Source organism: Nerophis lumbriciformis, linkage group LG02 (assembly GCF_033978685.3).
Source record: "Nerophis lumbriciformis linkage group LG02, RoL_Nlum_v2.1, whole genome shotgun sequence".
NCBI lineage: Eukaryota > Metazoa > Chordata > Actinopteri > Syngnathiformes > Syngnathidae > Nerophis > Nerophis lumbriciformis.
This window is the reverse complement of record NC_084549.2, coordinates 47,961,236-47,978,810: the sequence shown is the minus strand read 5'-3', so window position 1 is coordinate 47,978,810 and position 17,575 is coordinate 47,961,236. Positions and strand designations below refer to the sequence as shown.

The window sequence follows — 17,575 nt, the reverse complement described above, 5'->3', positions numbered from 1 at the left end:
TGTATATTTCAGCAAACATAAGGTATCTTTATTTCAGTTATCCATTGGTTATTTTGCCATTATCCTGGTGACATGGAGTCCATGCCAGCTGACATTGGGTGAGAACGGGGAAAAGCTTGTAATGAATAAAATAAAGAACCATTTAAACACACAATTTAAAGCAGGGGTGTTCAAACTACGGCCCGCCAGCATCTTCAGTGTGGTTTAACAAGAATATTGGTCCATTGCATGTCTTGGCCTGATCTTTTTTCGTCTGAGGATCCAATTACACAGCTCTCTTGTGGTCATGATTGGGAACAATGGTTAATGACAATGAATTTAATGGTTGGTTAATGGTTAAAGCACAGCATTAATTTGTATGACCCAATCCAAACAACTTTTCCACTCACGGTACACATTTTAACCAACAACACGCGGTCACAAATTACACACCTCCTGCTCATTGACCTTTGTGGACAATATAAAACATGTCCAAGCACTATATGTAATTTGAAACTATGTCCATGTAAATCCACTAAAATGCATGATGGGTAATATGCAAAACACTCTCTCCACACTTCCCCATTTTTGGCAAATTTTGGCTGCTTGATATTTCTGATTTGTTTCAAAACGTTAAGCGGGACGTTATGGAAGTAAACAAGATAAAAGTCGAACTTTCACATACTATTAATATTTAATGTTTTATCGTTTATACGTCATATTGCGTTGTCGTCACGGTGTGATGTGGAGGAAGTTGCTACAGTTGAAGTAGTTGAAATATTATGTTTTTTAAGTAGCTGTTATAGCTTTAATGCAAACTGAAATGTCTCTGATCATTTTCCTAATATTTTAAGTCTTACATTCTTTATTTTTATACAAATTATTATTGTTACGTAACGATCAACGTTCTGCTGTGTCACAAAGATAATTATCTGTGTATTTGCAAGTCTGTGTGTCAGCGTGCAGGTGTGTGTGCGCACTCACGCATCCATATATTGGCGATTACCATGGAATATAGGGCTTTTCGCTTTAATTTTGTATAAAATGAATATGCAGATTTAAAGCATTGCGATTGCTAATTTTGTGTAAAACCCTTGTTTTAACGTGATCACAGATCACTCTAAACAACACACAGAGTGGGAATATATGAAAAAAACAATTGAAGTTAGTGTGGTGATTTTGATATCAAATTTATTTAAATGCTTATATTCATTACACATATATTTAATATCTATATCAGTACACTAACTTCAGAACTGTATAAATATATATGTATATGTATATTTGTACACATACACTATATGTATAGGCTATGTATGTGTGGATATATATATATATATATATATATATATATATATATATATATATATATATATATATATATATATATATATATATATATATATACACACAGTATTTAGCTTTTGGCCACCGCCCAACTTTTTTTAATACAACGTGGCCCCCAACTCAAAAGGTTTGGACACCCCTGCTCCAGTAAATCTTATACTCTATGCTAGTTTTTAGAGTGGGAAGGAATCAGAGTACCTGGAAAAAACTAGGGGTGCACAATAAATATCGATAAATGCGATACAATTAAAAACTAGCTCATATTAAGAAAAAAAGAAAATGCTTAAATTAGGCGCGCTGTGATGATTATTTTACTAGTGCTATAACCCTGTCGTAAACTTCCCATGAGTTTATTTCAAACAAACTTAGTGTCCATCATGTAGGACTTCTTTAATGTTTTAGAGGAAGTCTTTTCATGTGCTATTTGCACCAAAAGTTTTACAAATATTCAGCAAGGAGGGGAAAAAACATAGAACTTCAACACATCAAACCCCATAGCCAGCCACAAAAAATTTGTGCAAAAACTACACTTAAATCTACGTTTAAAAAGATGATAAATAAAAAATGATGAGCTTGAAAAAAATATTGTGCATTCCTAGAGAAAACTCCACTTAGTTCCATGCCAGATTGGAACCCATAACCACCTGGCTGTAAGGCATGCAAACCACTCTTCCCCTGTAATGCCAATTTTACAAAAATTCCCCAATATTGGTGTGAGCAATTCAACATTATTTGCTTTGTTTAAAGCAGAAAAAAGTGCAGGAGACAAGCAAGTTGACAAGCATTTTAAAGCTGTTATCCCTAATTATTTGTTAATGGTGGCTTTATTTTTATGGTTGTGAATACTTGTTGTAGTGGGATATGTACCTTTAAAAACACGCAGACAATCCAGAGGATATCCCAGTCCTCACGGTCTATCCATACAGCAACACCACACAATCTTATTTAGCAGTTAATTTATCAATATGTGATTCCCAATTGATGTAGTTTTTTAATCTTGTCAAATTGGTCGCATTTTAGCCAGTAATAGTAAATATTGGGGAGGATATTAATTGGGATTGTATATTATTATTATTATTATTATTATCATATACTTATTTGCACAGAAGGCAGATGAAATAAATCACAACTGCAGTTTCAGCACATAAGTTTATTAATTTATATAGATTATATAAAAATACTTAGTTTTTAGTTTTTAAATTACCATCCAAACATGTATACACACGTTCGTTTTTATTAAGTCTTTTATCGTTTAAATTGCCTTGTCCATGTCCATTTTCTCCCTGATTTTTCTGCACAGCAAAAACAAACCTGAAACATTAAACACAAGATCACATTAATCATTTGTAAACATTTTCAAAGAAGATGCAAATGCACACAACAACACAGCAAGAACTAACATCGGTACATTGGTGCCCACATTTACAATACTACACATTATTAGGACATATTTAAGTGAACGTCTTGCCGTCTAAAATGTTAATTAAAAGATGTAAGGCTTCCAGATGTTGAAAAAAGCTCCGGCCACGAAGCCGTCTGCAATGGCTACATGGCTCTCCCTCAGGGTAAAGAGAGGAGCAAAGCGCACAGAGGTTGCACAACATTACAATAGTTTGTGTCAGTGAGGGACAGGAGGACACTGGACAAACTGTTCGCCATCAAACCACTACCCCACGGTGCTGCCCGGATTTTGCATAATAATATAGTCGACTTGTCCAGGCTGTACCCCGCTTTCCGCCGAAGTGCAGCTGGGGTAGGCTCCAGCACTCCCCGCAACAGGGACAAGCGGTAGAAAATGGATGGATGGAAGTGAATTTTTGTCAAATAGATAACATGGTCAAACCTGAGACAGTATTTGATTTGTTTTGCTTATCTTGCTGCTATCAATTCTTTTTGCTATCTAAAACCATGCATTTTAGTAAAGAAAAGCAATAACTATAATTTTTTGGTTTTGGGCCACTGCCTTGTCGAAGCCAGGATTTGTCCTTCTTTTGCTGCTTTCTTTTGCCGTACCATATACAGTACAAAAAGCTTACATATTATATTTTAGAACCCATCTTAGTATGACTGAATCAATACAGCCAGCTTCTCATTACTTTTCCCTATTATATTAAGTTTGAAATTGCATGACCACATCTTTGTAGCACTAATTCAACAGACTAGATCCAGCGTTGTCTACGTATGCCTAAACATACTTGAAACATTCAATGACCAAAACAAATAATTGGGCCAGGATTGAAACTTTCCCTTATTTTGCTGAGTTGGGGTTTGTTCATGCTGTTCTAAGGTCATTCTCTTTTTAGAATGTACATGACTTTGATGCCAATTCCTGGGTTTTTACTATGCAATGTAGCATCATTCATTAATTACTTTTGAGAGGAGTGATCACAGTACATATGCGCACACAAATGTAGTCGCGTTGGTTTGACTTCTGGATTGTTTTGAGTCTTTTTTTTTTTTTCTATCGTGAATTGTGTTCGTTAATAACCTACAGGAGGGATCACATTCCTGTAATGCTATGACTTTGATATGATATGCACTTGCATGTTTGGGCATGGAGTGAAGTGAAGTGAAGTGAATTACATTTATATAGCGCTTTTTCTCAAGTGACTCAAAGCGCTTTACATAGTGAAACCCAATATCTAAGTTACATTTAAACCAGTGTGGGTGGCACTGGGAGCAGGTGGGTAAAGTGTCTTGCCCAAGGACACAACGGCAGTGACTAGGATGGCGGAAGCGGGGATCGAACCTGCAACCCTCAAGTTGATGGCACGGCCGCTCTACCAACCGAGCTATACCGTCCCAGGTTGTGCCAGACCATGGTCTACCTTTTCCGATCGTGCCAAAAGAGGGAAGTGTGCCATGTATTGGCACGGATCTGTGCGTTCACATTTATTTAGCGTTCCTTGGTTTAAGTGAGCCCCAGGGTGGTGCAGTTGGCCTAATGCTTACTGTGATATCTTGGTTTTCAATTCAAAATGGACAAATACCAAATAAATGTTTCCTTTAACATATAAAGTAAATCAAATGAATCTGTTCCAGACTCTCGTAATACATAAAAGTGATAAATTAAACGTGCCTAATGTTCGGCTGTAGATAACCGAGACGATTTACAATAACGATTAAAAAATAATGGCACAATTTTTCGTCAAAAACTGAATCATGCAAAAACCCAAGTACCACTGTAGTGTTACATAACCTGTTTATTTAAATGTAGAAACATATAAAATACTACAGTGAACTATTTTACAGTCTTGCACGTCCTACTGGGAGGAGACCCCGCGGCAGGCCAAGGACCAGATGGGGGGGATTACATCTCCTCTCTGGCCTGGGAACGCTTCGGGATTCCCCAGGAGGAAGTTGCTAAGTTGCTCTGGAGAAGGAAGTCTGGGGGTCTCTGCTGGAGCTGTTGTCCCCGTGACCCGATTCCGGATAAGCAGTTGAAGATGGATGGATGGATGACTGTATTTCTGTTATTTAAGACCCAAATAAAGTACTCTGTCTGGGATAATCAAGACATCTTAAAATGTAAACATTTCCATTTTCAAATTATGATGCTACATTAGCTGTTCACGTCATAGTTACTTGCAAAAGTGCATCATCTTTAATAACAATACAGATAGTTTAAAGTTCTAATATCAGTCTGTTGGTAGTAACTAAACTGATAATGCTACGTATGCTGTTAGCAAGCTGTGCAGACTCAGCTCGCATTTTCACGCTTTCCAATGATTCAACACATTTGTTGTGTTGTCCATAACTTGTACGATGACTTGATTTACTCCACATCACTTTAACGACGCAAACCACTACACAACTTTTTTCTCAAATATAACTTCTAATTTGGAGGATAACTCCAAGACATGGCGGAAATGTATTATTTAGCTGCAAATTTAGCGCCAAGTTTTCGTCTGCTGCAACTTGCAATTAGAAGTGATGCGGGAAATGGTCAACTCTGATTGACTCATGTCACGGACATTTTTGCCATGTTTGATTGAGTTAATATGCTGATCACCGTAATCAACCTGAAATTTTTCACCCATCACATCATATAAATTCCTACCACTAAGTCAACGTGTCGGAAAAATTCCCGTCTTATGGTGAAATACGATTGGCTTGTAGTTAGGGCTGTCAAATTTAACATGATAATAACGCGTTGACTATAAGTTCTTTTAAAGGCGATCATTTTTTTCACGCGCGATTAACGTTTTTGACTCTCGGCCCGTTCCGTAGCTTGGGAGAAAGTGGAATGGCGTCCAGTTACTGTTGAGCCACAAGCTCAAAAATAGCTAGCAGAACTGCACAAAGAAAGGGGGACCTAATGAAAATCTCAGATGCAAAGCCATGGCAAGTCATTCTCCGGACAAGACGAGACAATTTTACCTTCAATCGCCGTGAGACAGACGACATTGGAGCGCATTGCTGCTTGTAGAATAGAGGACCTTCATGTCCGTGTTTGGATTATAGTTGAGTGCATTTATAATATAAAATGTAGATTGTTACTCAAACTGCTTTAGTAAGATGGAATAAAAGCTCAGCAGAAACATGTCAAGTCTTTTTCTCATACCGTTTGGCGACTTCACAATAATAGCCCTACGTTTCACATCCGGTCTAATAACAAAACAACGAAAAATGGTCTCACAATACGATCATGCTATTCAGTTATTCTGTGTTATTCTGTGATATTTCGATCTAAATGTTTTCTGGCAGATTGAAATTAAGTGTATTGTAATGGCAGCGGTAATATGACGGAGGAAGACTGTCTTTGAACAATCTTGTCTTCTTCTTCGCCACGACTAAGACTGTTTAATACTGCAGGCATGCAGCAGTTTGACAGCCCTACTTCTGTACATCTGAGTGTATTTTCTGAGTGTATATGGCTTTCTTCACACTGCAAGTCAGTTCCGATTTTCTTGCCTATATGTGACCTGTATCTGATTTTTTTCATGTCAATGTGAACAGTGCAATTCATACTTTTCATATTTGACCCAGGCTTCTATCGTATGTGGATATAAATCAGATATGTATCTTACTTATTAATCTTATGCGCGCAATAATTCGGTTCAGAAAATGTTGACTTTGGCCTTATTCACACTGCAGGTCAATTCCGATGTTTTATTGCTCAAATGTGACCTGTATTGGAATTTTTTTCATGTGAATGTGAACGGTGCAATTTTGGATTTTTCAAATCTGAGCCAAGCCTCTTAAGTATGTGATGCGATTGCAGTGCGAACGCTTCGGTCGCATTCATCCGACCAGAACATAATCAAAAAGCTCTAAGTATCATAATTATTCGACAAAATATCCATCCATCCATCCATCTTCTTCCGCTTATCCGAGGTCGGGTCGCGGGGGCAGCAGCTTAAGCAGGGAAGCCCAGACTTCCCTCTCCCCAGCCACTTCGTCCAGCTCTTCCTGTGGGACCCCGAGGCGTTCCCAGGCCAGCCGGGAGACATAGTCTTCCCAACGTGTCCTGGGTCTTCCCCGCGGCCTCCTACCGGTGGGACGTGCCCTAAACACCTCCCTAGGGAGGCGTTCGGGTGGCATCCTGACCAGATGCCCGAACCACCTCATCTGGCTCCTCTCGATGTGGAGGAGCAGCGGCTTTACTTTGAGCTCCTCCCGGATGGCAGAGCTTCTCACCCTATCTCTAAGGGAGAGCCTTGCCACCCGGCGGAGGAAACTCATTTCGGCCGCTTGTACCCGTGATCTTGTCCTTTCGGTCATAACCCAAAGCTCATGACCATAGGTGAGGATGGGAACGTAGATCGACCGGTAAATTGAGAGCTTTGCCTTCCGGCTCAACTCCTTCTTCACCACAACGGATCGATACACCGTCCGCATTACTGAAGACGCCGCACCGATCCGCCTGTCGATCTCACGATCCACTCTTCCCCCACTCGTGAACAAGACTCCGAGGTACTTGAACTCCTCCACTTGGGGCAAGATCTCCTCCCCAACCCGGAGATGGCACTCCACCCTTTTCCGGGCGAGAACCATGGACTCGGACTTGGAGGTGCTGATTCTCATCCCAGTCGCTTCACACTCAGCTGCGAACCGATCCAGTGAGAGCTGAAGATCCTGGCCAGATGAAGCCATCAGGACCACATCATCTGCAAAAAGCAGAGACCTAATCCTGCAGCCACCAAACCAGATCCCCTCAACGCCTTGACTGCGCCTAGAAATTCTGTCCATAAAAGTTATGAACAGAATCGGTGACAAAGGGCAGCCTTGGCGGAGTCCAACCCTCACTGGAAACGTGTCCGACTTACTACCGGCAATGCGGACCAAGCTCTGGCACTGATCATACAGGGAGCGGACTGCCACAATCAGACAGTCCGATACCCCGTACTCTCTGAGCACTCCCCACAGGACTTCCCGAGGGACACGGTCGAATGCTTTCTCCAAGTCCACAAAACACATGTAGACTGGTTGGGCAAACTCCCATGCACCCTCAAGGACCCTGCCGAGAGTATAGAGCTGGTCCACAGTTCCACGACCAGGACGAAAACCACACTGTTCCTCCTGAATCCGAGGTTCGACTATCCGGCGTAGCCTCCTCTCCAGTACACCTGAATAGACCTTACCGGGAAGGCTGAGGAGTGTGATCCCACGATAGTTAGACAACACCCTCCGATTCCCCTTCTTAAAGAGAGGAACCACCACCCCGGTCTGCCAATCCAGAGGTACCGCCCCTGATGTCCACGCGATGCTGCAGAGTCTTGTCAACCAAGACAGCCCCACAGCATCCAGAGCCTTAAGGAACTCCGGGCGGATCTCATCTACCCCCGGGGCCTTGCCACCGAGGAGCTTTTTAACTACCTCAGCAACCTCAGCCCCAGAAATAGGAGAGCCCACCACAGACTCCCCAGGCACTGCTTCCTCATAGGAAGACGTGTTGGTGGGATTGAGGAGGTCTTCGAAGTATTCCCTCCACCGATCCACAACATCCGCAGTCGAGGTCAGCAGAACACCATCCTCACCATACACGGTGTTGATAGTGCACTGCTTCCCCTTCCTGAGGCGGCGGATGGTGGACCAGAATTGCTTCGAAGCCGTCCGGAAGTCGTTTTCCATGGCCTCACCGAACTCCTCCCATGTCCGAGTTTTTGCCTCTGCGACCGCTGAAGCCTCACACCGCTTGGCCTGTCGGTACTTGTCCGCTGCCTCAGGAGTCCTATGAGCCAAAAGAACCCGATAGGACTCCTTCTTCAGCTTGACGGCATCCCTCACCGCCGGTGTCCACCAACGGGTTCTAGGATTACCGCCACGACAAGCACCAACTACCTTGCGGCCACAGCTCCAATCAGCCGCCTCGACAATAGAGGCGCGGAACATGGTCCATTTGGACTCAATGTCCAGCACCTCCCTCGTGACATGTTCAAAGTTCTTCCGGAGGTGGGAATTGAAACTCTCTCTGACAGGAGACTCTGCCAGACGTTCCCAGCAAACCCTCACAATGCGTTTGGGCCTGCCAGGTCTGTCCGGCATCCTCCCCCACCATCGCAGCCAACTCACCACCAGGTGGTGATCGGTAGAAAGCTCCGCCCCTCTCTTCACCCGAGTGTCCAAAACATGAGGCCGCAAATCCGATGACACAACTACAAAGTCGATCATGGAACTGCGGCCTAGGGTGTCCTGGTGCCAAGTGCACATATGGACACCCTTATGTTTGAACATGGTGTTTGTTATTGACAATCTGTGACGAGCACAAAAGTCCAATAACAAAACACCACTCGGATTCAGATCCGGGCGGCCATTCTTCCCAATCACGCCTCTCCAGGTTTCACTGTCGCTGCCAACATGAGCATTGAAGTCTCCCAGTAGAACGAGGGAATCACCCGGGGGCGCACTCTCAAGTACTCCCTCGAGTGAATCCAAAAAGGGTGGGTACTCTGAGCTGCGGTTTGGCGCATAAGCGCAAACCACAGTCAGGACCCGTTCCCCCACCCGAAGGCGGAGGGAAGCTACCCTCTCGTCCACCGGGTTGAACTCCAATGTGCAGGCTCTGAGCCGGGGGTAAACAAGAATTGCCACCCCAGCCCGTCGCCTCTCACTGCCGGCAACGCCAGAGTAGAAGAGAGTCCAGCCCCTCTCGAGAGAAGTGGTTCCAGAGCCCTTGCTGTACGTCGAAGTGAGTCCGACTATATCTAGCCGGAACTTCTCCACCTCGCGCACTAGCTCAGGCTCCTTTCCCCCCAGCGAGGTGACGTTCCATGTCCCAAGAGCTAGCTTCTGTAGCCGAGGATCGGACCGCCAAGTGCCCTGCCTTCGGCTGCCGCCCAGCTCACATCGCACCCGACCTCTATGACCCCTGCTATGGGTGGTGAGCCCATTGGAGGGGGGACCCACGTTGCCTCTTCGGGCTGTGCCCGGCCGGGCCCCATGGGGGCAGGCCCGGTCACCAGGCGCTCGCCATCGTGCCCCACCTCCGGGCCTGGCTCCAGAGGGGGGCCCCGGTGACCCGCGTCCGGGCGAGGGAAATCTGGGTTCCTTGTCAGTGTTCCTCATAGAGATCTTCGAGCTGCTCTTTGTCTGATCCCTCACCTAGGACCAGTTTGCCTTGGGAGACCCTACCAGGGGGCATAAAGCCCCCGGACAACATAGCTCCTATGATCATCGACAAAATAAACAGTTGCAAAATAAATAGTTGACAAATGAGCAGAAAATAGACGAACATAATGTTTTAGGAGCTCATGTCAATGTTCCACCAGCTGTCTTCGACTCGACTGCTCGCCCACACGCTCTATCTACGGAGCAGACATTGAAACAAATGTCCTGCATACTGCAAGATTTATAATGCTTGCTTTCTTCCTTTCCCAATCTTCTGCGCGCAATGATTCCGTTCAGAAAATGTGGTCTTTGATTACACAAAATCCTTGAAATTGCCACATATGCACCATGACTGAGACCTACTAGAACTGGAGACATGTTTACTTCTGTAAACACTGCAGCACGTGTGACGTAATAACGTCATGTCTGCATGCGGGTCAGATAGCGCTCACATTAGACATCACATATTTTTGGAAATGTGAATGACTTCATAAAAAGATCGGATTTGACAAAAAAATCTGAATCAGACATCCTACCCAGCACTGTGAATGTAGCTTTTGATTGCACAAAATCCATGAAAATGCCACAAAAGTGCCAGGACTGAGACCTACTAGAATTGGAGCCTTGTTTACTTCCATAAACTCTGCAGCATAACTGGTGCAATAATGGGAAGATAGTATCACGTCACTGCTCTCCTGATGTTGAACTATTAACTATAAAATGCAGGCCATTTTATTTACCCAGGGAATTCAGTGCTATGATCTTCACAGTAGTGTACATTACCCCCAGTGCTAACACCAAAGAAGCTTTGAATGCTTTGTACAGCTCCATCAATGAACTGCAAACTACACATCCAGAGGGAGTTTTCATCGTGGCAGGGGATTTTAATCAAGCTAACATGAAAACAGTTTTCCCTCATTTCCATCAATATGTGAATTTTGCAACCAGGGGTGGAAGCAAGCTGGACTTGGTTTTTAGTAATATTAAACAGGCGTATAAAGCTGCACCACGCCCCCACCTCGGCTCTTTAGACCATCTATCTGTGATGCTAATTCCTGCATATAAGCCCCTGCTGATCAGGAAGCAAGCTACAGTGAAGCAGGTGAGAACCTGGCCAGAGGGAGCAATGGAAGCACAAAACTGCTTCGAAACCACAGACTAGGACATGTTCAAAGCAGCCGCCACTGAAAATCACCACACGTGTGTTGAGGAGTATGCAGAGTCTGTGTCCGCATACAGTCAGAAGTGCATGGAGGATGTCAGTGTGATCAAAAACATCCCCACACGGGCCAACGAAAAACCCTGGATGAACAGTGAGGTACGTACAATGCTGAAGGCTCGGAACAAGGCTTTCAAGTCTGGCGACATGGTGGCATTAAAATCAGCCAGAGCTAACCTGAACCGTGCCATTAAAGTTGCTAAGCGTGCTCACAGTCAGAAAGTGCAGGACTTCTTCGAGAACCCTACAAACACTAGACGAATGTGGCAGGGCATACAGGTCATCACGGACTATAAAGCTGCCCCCTGTCCCTGTGACAACAGTATCAGCTTCCTAGATGACCTTAACAACTACTTTGCAAGGTTTGAGGCACTTAACACCACTCCGGCGAGAAAATCCATCCCTCGCCCGGATGAGCAGCCGCTCAACTTGGATATAGCGGATGTCCGGAAAACCCAGAGGAGAGTGAACCCCCGGAAAGCACCGGGACCTGATGACATTCCGGGCAAGGTGCTTAAAGGATGTGCACACCAGCTGGCTGGGGTTCTCACAGACATCTTCAACATCTCACTGACCCAGGCTGTGGTACCATCATGTTTTAAGACATCCACAATCATTCCAGTGCCAAAAACCCCCACAATCTCCTCCCTCAATGATTAGCACCCCGTTGCACTCACCCCTATCATAATGAAGTGCTTCGAGAGGCTGGTAAAGGAATATATTGTCTCCAGACTTCCCCCCACATTGGACCCATACCAGTTTGCTTATCGCCCTAACCGCTCCACAGAGGACGCCATCTCCTCTGCACTCCACCTGAGCTTAGAACATCTGGAAGGAAAGGACACACACATGCGGATGTTGTTCCTGGACTTCAGCTCAGCATTCAACACCGTCATCCCGCAGCACTTGGTGAGCAAACTGGTCCCCCTTGGATTCAGTACCCCCCCTTTGCAACTGGCTGCTTGACTTCCTCACAGACAGACCCCAATCTGTTTGAGTGGGCAACAACACCTCCAGTGCCATCTCCCTGAGCACCGGCTCCCCCCAGGGCTGCGTCCTGAGTCCGCTGCTGTTCACGTTGATGACTCATGACTGCTGCGCTAGGTCCACTACTAACCACATTGTGAAGTATGCAGACGACACGACAGTAGTGGGCCTCATCCGTGACAACAACGGCATTGACTACAGGGAGGAGGTGAAACATCTGGTTGACTGGTGCAGAACCAACAACCTGGTCCTGAATGTCAACAAGACCAAGGAGATCATCGTTGACTTCAGGAAGCACCAGTCCAGCCACGCTCCACTCTACATCAACGGCACAGCGGTGGAGAAAGTAAGCAGCACCAAGTTCCTGGGGGTGCAGATAACAGACAATATAACCTGGTCCCTACACACCGGAGCTCTTGTAAAAAGGGCTCAGCAGCGCATGCACTTTTTGCGTCGGATGAAAAGAGCACAGCTCTCTCCCCCCATTCTCACCACATTCTACAGAGGCACTATAGAGAGCCTGCTGACCAACAGCATCTCTGTCTGGACTGGAGCCTGCAATGCCTCAGACTGGAAGTCTCTCCAGAGAGTGGTGAGGACGGCGGAAAAGATCATCAGGACTCCTCTTCCTCCTATCCAGGAGATCGCAAAAAGCCGCTGCCTGACCAGGGCTCAGAAAATCTGCAAAGACTCCTCCCACCCCCACCAAGGACTGTTTTCACTGCTGGACTCTAGAAAGAGGTTCCACAGCCTCCGAAGCAGAACCTCCAGGTTAAATGATAAATGATAAATGGGTTGTACTTGTATAGCGCTTTTCTACCTTCAAGGTACTCAAAGCACTTTGACACTTCACCCATCAGGAGCAAGGGTGAAGTGTCTTGCTCAGGACACAACGGACATGACGAGGTTGGTACTAGGTGGGGATTGAACCAGGGACCCTCGGGTCGCGCACGGCCACTCTTCCACTGCGCCACGCCGTCCTGTAAGGTAGGTTCTGTAACAGCTTCTTCCCTCAAGCCGTAAGACTCTTGAACGCATCATAATTAAATTATCACCTCAACTCCCCCCAAAATGGATTAACTCGCTGGAATAAAAAAGACAATACAACATACATCCATACACGTGGACGCATGTGAAAAAGTACAATATATTTATCTGTACAATAATCTATTTATTTATTTATATATATTTATATATATTTATTTATTATATATATATATATGTATATATATATATATATATTATATATATTATTTATATATACAGTATTTATTTATTTATATATGTACCTTATTGCTTTTTTATCCTGCACTACCATGAGCTTATGTAACGAAATTTCGTTCTTATCTGTGCTGTAAAGTTCAAATTTGAATGACAATAAAAAGGAAGTCTAAGTCTAAGTCTAAGCATGTGTAACGTCATGTCTGCATTTGGGTCAGATTGTGTTCACATTAGACATCACAGTTTTTTTTAGCATGTGAACGACTACATAAAAAGATTAGATTTGACAAAAAACATCTGAACTGGACATCCTACCCTGCAGTAGAGGGCACAAATAGCTTATTTTACGAATTGGGATCAACATTTGCATTCAAAGTGATTGTTGTAACCATTAATGATTTCCAGTTGAAAAAACACTGCTTCTCTTTCGTCACCATTTTTCACGAGCGACGTTTTCAATACAGTCGGCTACGCTTTGTACGTGCATGTGTGCTTGTGATTGTGTGGATAAACCCTTGTCCTCCAAAGCTGTAGACCGAGAGAAATACTGCATTCAATGTAAAGCTCATGTGTTACTAAAGTATTAGGACATTTAAAATATATTTGCGAATAAAATAATGTTAGCTCCTCCAAACACTAGAATAGATTTAGTGAAATGTAAACACACCCTAAATTAAACTTGTGCGATGAAGATAACACTGAGTTGCACATCGGGGAGTGTAAAACTGTAATCCTCTTCTGCCTTTCATGTACCTACTGTACTCCTCAGCTTGTTACTCTATCTAAGACTGTCTTGTTTGTGTAACTCTTGACTCCGCTTAGGTAGACTTACAATAATCTCTGTAGGCTCCAGATGGAAATAATTGTGTGTTTTATCGTCAGCTTTGGTACAATGTGGGCATTGTTTGTATTTCATTTCTGATGGTCTATGTTTTTCCCTTCATTGTCTGCATAATAATGTGTGTCTGCGGCTCAGTTTCATCTCCTGTTTTTGCTCCGGGTATTGTAAGCCTTTTCTGCTCCAGTGCCAATAGATGTGCATGTGTTAAAGACGGTTTCTCTTTCTGCAGTAAGCCAGCTTCATCCATAGCTGGTCTCGTGGGGGCATAGGTTCACCCCTAGCTCCCCCCTCATCTTCTCTTTCTGCTGAGTTCACTGTGAGTGCTAATCCACACATGGCAGGATACCCCGTGAAGCAGAAAGATGGGGTTCTACCATGGTGAAGGTAGATGGGATTATGCTCATGGTCAATAAGATCCGTACATACCGTATTTTTCGGACTATAAGTCGCTCCAGAGTATACGTCGTACCGGCCGAAAATGCACAATATAGAAGGAAAAAAACATATACAGGTAAAAGCCAGTAAATTAGAATATTTTGAAAAACTTGATTTATTTCAGTAATTGCATTCAAAAGGTGTAACTTGTACATTATATTTATTCATTGCACACAGACTGATGCATTCAAATGTTTATTTCATTTAATTTTGATGATTTGAAGTGGCAACAAATGAAAATCCAAAATTCCGTGTGTCACAAAATTAGAATATTACTTAAGGCTAATACAAAAAAGGGATTTTTAGAAATGTTGGCCAACAGAAAAGTATGACAATGAAAAATATGAGCATGTACAATACTCAATACTTGGTTGGAGCTCCTTTTGCCTCAATTACTGCGTTAATGCGGCGTGGCATGGAGTCGATGAGTTTCTGGCACTGCTCAGGTGTTATGAGAGCCCAGGTTGCTCTGATAGTGGCCTTCAACTCTTCTGCGTTTTTGGGTCTGGCATTCTGCATCTTCCTTTTCACAATACCCCACAGATTTTCTATGGGGCTAAGGTCAGGGGAGTTGGCGGGCCAATTTAGAACAGAAATCCCATGGTCCGTAAACCAGGCACGGGTAGATTTTGCGCTGTGTGCAGGCGCCAAGTCCTGTTGGAACTTGAAATCTCCATCTCCATAGAGCAGGTCAGCAGCAGGAAGCATGAAGTGCTCTAAAACTTGCTGGTAGACGGCTGCGTTGACCCTGGATCTCAGGAAACAGAGTGGACCGACACCAGCAGATGACATGGCACCCCAAACCATCACTGATGGTGGAAACTTTACACTAGATCCAGGGTCAACGCAGCCGTCTACCAGCAAGTTTTAGAGCACTTCATGCTTCCTGCTGCTGACCTGCTCTATGGAGATGGAGATTTCAAGTTCCAACAGGACTTGGCGCCTGCACACAGCGCAAAATCTACCCGTGCCTGGTTTACGGACCATGGTATTTCTGTTCTAAATTGGCCTGCCAACTCCCCTGACCTTAGCCCCATAGAAAATCTGTGGGGTATTGTGAAAAGGAAGATGCAGAATGCCAGACCCAAAAACGCAGAAGAGTTGAAGGCCACTATCAGAGCAACCTGGGCTCTCATAACACCTGAGCAGTACCAGAAACTCATCGACTCCATGCCACGCCGCATTAACGCAGTAATTGAGGCAAAAGGAGCTCCAACCAAGTATTGAGTATTGTACATGCTCATATTTTTCATTTTCATACTTTTCAGTTGGCCAACATTTCTAAAAATCCCTTTTTTGTATTAGCCTTAAGTAATATTCTAATTTTGTGACACACGGAATTTTGGATTTTCATTTGTTGCCACTTCAAATCATCAAAATTAAATGAAATAAACATTTGAATGCATCAGTCTGTGTGCAATGAATAAATATAATGTACAAGTTACACCTTTTGAATGCAATTACTGAAATAAATCAAGTTTTTCAAAATATTCTAATTTACTGGCTTTTACCTGTATACGTCGCACTGGAGTATAAGTCGCATTTTTGGAGGAAATGTATTTGATAAAATCCAACACCAAGAATAGACATTTGAAAGGCAATTTAAAATAAATAAAGAATAGTGAACAACAGGCTGAATAAGTGTACGCCATATGACGCATTAATAACCAACTGAGAACGTGCCTGGTATGTTAACGTAACATATTATGGTAAGAGTCATTCAAATAACTATAACATATAGAACATGCTATACGTTTACCAAACAATGTGTCACTCCCGATCGCTAAATCCGATGAAATCTTCCTCCCCGGTGTCGCCTCTGGTATGCGCCCCGCTCGCGTCCTTTCTTTCTGCTGCTCGATTGCCGTTCTCTGCTGCATATTTCACTATGTCCAGCTTGTAATCTCCAGTATATGATTTCCTTTTCGGTGCCATTTTAGTTCAGTCCTTCTCAGTTTTTATAAGTTACCGCCAATGTTGATGTGATCCATTTTAATAGCTACGGCAGTAGCGTATAGCATATAGCAGTTAGCATCCTATGACCCACAATGCACTTCTGCCATGACCCTCCCCCGCCAAATTCTCATTGGTTGACGTGTGAGTGACGATTGCTGACGTGTGTGTGACGATGGCTGCCATTTGCTTCGTCGCTCACGCGAATGAGATAAATAATTTTATTTGATATTTTACTTTAATGTGTTAATAATTTCATACATAAGTCGCTCCGGAGTATACGTCACACCCACGGCCAAACTATGAAAAAAACTGCGACTTATAGTCCAAAATATACGGTACCTACTTTAGCTCTTACAACTTCTTTTTCAACCAATAGGGGCTTGCACATTCTCTTCAATGTGGAAGCTCCATCCTTATATGGATACGTGTCAGATGGCTTTACACCTCAAATGTTTTTTAGTTGTTATTGGTTAGTCTGACTTTAAACTCAGCCTCAATTGAGGCTTAATCTAAGATGATTGGTGATGACCAATGACACATTGCTGGCCAGCCAGATAAATAAAACACAATCAAACTTTCCAATCTGTGGTCTTTGTGAAAGCAGCCATAGCAGTTTCAGGGTAACCGCCTGTGATCAAGTCTTCATCAGGATCTATTGACAGATTAATTTCAACACTCGGCTTCCATCAATACTATCTGGTTTTTTCCACAGCCAAGAGTCATGGATAGTAAAACCTACTTTTATGTCTTTCTTGGTTGTTGATAGAAAAAATCAAGATCACTTTTTCTCACCACCGTAATTATTTTGTATTTCAGGAATTTATCTTTACATCTAATAAGGTTGAGTGTTCAATGGTTATGAAGTATGCATCACTCTGGTATCATATATTATAATACTACATTGTAGGGCTGTCCCGGCCTGCTTGTATCAGAAATGATATCACACATTTTACATGCAAGCACATATATTCGTTTTTTTTTTGTTTTTTTAAAAAAATGAAATCGGATTGATATCTGCTCTGGATCGGGACAGCCCTACT

General features: G+C 43.5%; 1 protein-coding gene across 4 annotated transcripts in view; it reads left to right on the top strand.

Annotated features, from left to right (window-relative positions):
- The window catches only part of gbf1 (golgi brefeldin A resistant guanine nucleotide exchange factor 1), a 227,515-nt gene that overhangs the window by 85,057 nt on the left and 124,883 nt on the right, over positions 1 to 17,575 (top strand). The gene's annotated exons all lie outside the window — the stretch shown is intronic.